This window comes from Meles meles, chromosome 1 (assembly GCF_922984935.1).
Source record: "Meles meles chromosome 1, mMelMel3.1 paternal haplotype, whole genome shotgun sequence".
In the NCBI taxonomy this organism is placed as follows: domain Eukaryota; kingdom Metazoa; phylum Chordata; class Mammalia; order Carnivora; family Mustelidae; genus Meles; species Meles meles.
In genome coordinates this window covers 144,903,540-144,908,006 of record NC_060066.1, presented here as the reverse complement: position 1 = coordinate 144,908,006, position 4,467 = coordinate 144,903,540, and the positions used below count along the sequence as shown (strand labels likewise).

The window sequence follows — 4,467 nt, the reverse complement described above, 5'->3', positions numbered from 1 at the left end:
TCCTGTGGCTACTATCACAACCCACTGCTTGAGACAGTCCTCGGCACCCTATATCCCAACAGTGAGTTATGAGACAAGATGTGGAAAAACCCTACCTTACCCCCGAGAGACTCCTGCCCACAGAATGTAGTGGTTCGTGGGTTGGGCCCATCAATCTGGTCTCATGCTTAATCTCTACATTCTGGCATGGGAAAAATTACTATTACATCTCCTTCTTCAAAAGGAAAACCATTTCCCTCTCCAGGCCACGTTCAAAAGCTGGAGATCCGGGGATGGACACTCAGATAAACCACACAAGGGAGGGATTTTCTCCAAAACCCTCGAGAGCATCTGGATAGAGCGCGGTTGGAGTTCATTGGCCTCACCCCTTCCCCCCTACCCTGCACCAAGAGGGAAGAGGGGGTGATGCTGTGGACCCCGGCCTGAGATGCACAGCAGAGCCAGCTGCCCCCTACCCGCCCTGCCCCCCACTTTCTCCACTCTGCCGATTGCTGCCTCCTCCTCAAAACTTCCTGATTGCAAAAGAATTGCCCCCACCCACTGTAGCTCAATTTTGGGCCTCTGGGAGCAGGGCAGGGCTATGGATCTCTTCTTCTTCCTCCCGAAAGTAGGCAGGCTTTCCCTGTGAGCTGGGGGCCTGCTGGGCCTTCAGGGGACACGAGGCCACCATGTGGCTGATGCTTTGGCAGAATTGGCACTTCTTGGGCTGGGGTGGCAGCTTGCATTCCTTGGCATGGTGGTCTGGACCTCCACAGTTGTAGCACCTGTCTCCCTTTGATCTGCGCTTCTGCATGTTCTTCCCTTTGGGCCGCCTCTCACTCCCAATACAAAACACCCCACCAGGGCGATGACCCTGATCGATTCTAGGCCCTTAGCAGACTTTTTTTTTTTTTTAAAGATTTTTATTTATTTATTTAACAGAGAGAGATCACAAGTAGGCAGAGAGGCAGGCAGAGAGAGTGAGTGGGAAGCAGGCTCCCCGCTGAGCAGAGAGCCGATGTGGGACTCGATCCCGAGACCCTGAGATCACGACCTGAGCGGAAGGCAGCGGCTTAAACCACTGAGCCACCCAGGCGCCCCCTTAGCAGACTTCTTAAAGGTGAACTCCACTGCCTGACCCTCCTTCAGGCTCCGGAAGCCCTCCATGTGCAGCTTGCTCTGGTGCACAAAGACATCCACCCGCGGGTCAAGCGCGGGCAGTCATGGACAGGAAGCCGAACCCCATGCGCACATTGAACCACTTACAGATGCCGGCACCGTGCAGCAGCTGTGGCTCCTCGGCGTCCTCCTGCGCCTCCTCCGGAGCCTTGGCGCAGCCACCTGCAAACTGCTGGTTTGACACAGAGCCGGTGGTAGTTGGCTGAGCCCGCGGCCCCGGGGCCCCCTGGTCGGGTGGCTGCTGGCCCCAGAGAAGTCCGGAGGCAAAGGGCATAACATGGTATTTTAAATATGGTAGAGATTGTGAGGTTATCTGTGAATAAGAGAAGTCTGGGAGGCTAAAATTTATGTGGAAATGATCACAAGATGCCCAAAATATGCATTATTTTTTTAGAGGTTATTAATAGCAATGTTAGATCTCTCTATGATGAAATCTAGGATTTGTAGTGAATTCCCATGTTCTGTGACACTTTTAGGAGTTAATCATAATCACAGAAAGTTCACCTCCAATTCCTTTTTTTTTTTTTTTTTTGGCTTCCAAAATGACACTGACTGTAATCTGTAATGTATACTGAAATCTGTGACTTACTTTAGAATGTACCAAAAATTAAGACATAACGATGGCTATGAAACTAATATAACAAAATGCTTACAATTATATAGAATCTAACATGAAGATATACGGGTGTTCACTGTATAATTTTCAACTTTTCTTTATATTTGAAAACACAATGAAATGTCAATGGAAAAAGATACTAATATACCTTCTTTTATATATGGTTTAATTGACTTTACAGGTGAGTTTTGACATTGAGTACAGATCAAACATAAATTCATAACCTTGGACAGATGGTCCTTTATGCTCTGATATTTCTTATCAATGAGCCTAGACAAGCTATTTTCACTTACCTAATGATTCAGATTTGCCCTTAGGTTAAAACGTGAGTTTTACAATGGCTACAGCGGAAAGTTAGTTAAAAAAGAGACCCAAGGGGCGCCTGGGTGGCTCAGTGGGTTAAGCCGCTGCCTTTGGCTCAGGTCATGATCTCAGGATCCTGGGATCGAGTCCCACATGGGGCTCTCTGCAGCGGAGAGCCTGCTTCCCTTCCTCTCTCTCTGCCTGCCTCTCTTGTGATTTCTCTCTGTCAAATAAATAAAATCTTAAAAAAAAAAAAAAAAAGAGACCCAAGTGCTGGCAAGCTGCATCTCTTTTCTTGAACAAAGGTCAAGAACAAGGGGTCACTGTTCAATATCTGCAGCTGTGAAAAAATGTGAGCTGCAGGCTTGCCGTCTCTAACTTTCACAAAAATGTCTTGAGTGCAAGACTTTCCCTTTTCTTAATTAATATTCATTGTGTTTTTCTAAAGTTGGAATTTTAAACTCTCCTTAGAGGAGTTTCTAGTCAAAGAAGTATGTAGAATGTTGAGGCCAACGCCCAAGTTTCCACTCCATAAATACCTCCAGTAAGCAAAACAACAACAAAAAAAGAAAGATTAACTCAAATGACTTGAAAGCATGCAGGGTCCTCATCAAACAGATAAGGATTAAGTTAACCCAACCCAGGGGCAATATCTAGGCACTTTCTCATTTGCTTAGAACAATCACTTGATGTTGAGAAAGATAGAAAACATTAAATGTAGTACCTGTTCCCTAAAGTGGTCCTTGCTAGTCTAATAAGAGTTCTCTTGGGGGGGGGGGGGGTTCTATTTGTAGGAGTCATTCAACTTTATGAAAATATTTTAATAAAATGAAAAATAGGTTCTTTTCAGTTCTAGCAAAAATGTACACTAAAATCAATCAGGATGGTTTTTGTTCATGATTTCTTTAAAGAAACAAATGCCACAGGGGTGCCTGGGTGGCTCAGTGGGTTAAGCGCTGCCTTCGGCTCAGGTCATGATCCCAGGGTACTGGGATCGAGTCCCGCATTGGGCTCTCTGCTCAGCAGGGAGCCTGCTTCCCCCCCCCTCTCTCTGCCTGCCTCTCTATCTACTCGTGATCCCTCTCTGTCAAATTTAAAAAAAAAAAATCTAAAAAAAAAAAAAAGAAACAAATGCCACATTTTAACAAAAGCTCTCTCAGAGACCTCCCTTTCTTATGGTGAGAAATACTTTTTCATACACATATTATTTAAATAATTGTTTCTACTGAAACAATTGCTATTCTACAGAAAAAAAATACCCAAAATTTATGAACCCACTAACCTTTTAAGTCACGAATATTCCCAAGGCCGTTCTAATTCCAAAAGAAACACACGTCATTAAAAAAAGAGAGAAAGAACACTTTGTTAACTACAAGGAATTATTACTCAGTGAAATTTTTTTTAAGATTTTATCTATTTGTCAGAGAGAGAGAGCACGAGCAAGGGAAATAGGGAGAGCCGCAGGCAGAGGGAGAAGCAGGCTCCCTGACATGCGAGAAGCCCGATGCAGGGCTAGATCCCAGGACCCTGGGATCATGACCTGACCTGAAGACAGATGCTTCACTCACTGAGACACCCAGTCGCCCCAGGAGTGAGTATTTGAATAATTACATAGATATTGCCTCTCTTGGTCCCTCGTCTTTTCCTGACAGTAAGATAACCATTCTCTGAAAATCCCTTTACATTCATTTATTAACTAAATATCTTCTATGTTATAGTTCCTAGGCAGATGGCAGTGAAATAGATATATAAAGGCATGGATATATTTTTTACAATTTTTTAAAAAAAAGATTTACTTATTTATTTGTGGGGAGGAGGGTTGGTGGGGAAAGCGTCTTAAGCAGACGCTGAGCTGAGAGCGGAGTCCAATGTGGGGCTCCATCCCACAACCCTGAGATCACGATCTGAGCTGAAGCTGTAAGGGCCTTTTCAGCCAGAGCAGCCCCGCCCCGGTTGAACTGTCATTTTGTTGTAAAACTTGGATTGACCTTGCCCGCCCCTAGGGGAACTTGCTTAGAGGCAAGTCCCGGAAACTAGTCCCAGGTGGCAAAGTCCAAGTACAAGGGTGGGTAAGGTCAGGTGGAGACATTCAATCAGTGGGGGTGCATACTGTCTCCTAGCTACCAAGGTGATGGGCTAGTTTCCATGGCTACTGTGGGGTGAATTGTAATTCAATTAGCCACCTGTGTGTGGCCAGGCCCAACCACAGGGCCTTTGCTCTATAAGTTAGTCTGGAAAGCAGGGAGGGGTCGTCCTCTATAAGGGGAGACCCTGACCGGATTGTTTGACCATGGGTCTGATTCCTGATGCTTGGTGCGAAATAAAGCTTTGCTTGACCTTCGCTTTGTATCAGTCTCGCTCCTTTAATCACGGACCCATTACTGGGGTAC

The 4,467-nt window shown here is 45.5% G+C and overlaps 1 pseudogene; it reads right to left on the bottom strand.

Annotated features, from left to right (window-relative positions):
* Positions 1-547: 547 nt before the first annotated feature.
* Positions 548-1,432, bottom strand: LOC123954345 (annotated as a pseudogene).
* Positions 1,433-4,467: the final 3,035 nt, after the last annotated feature.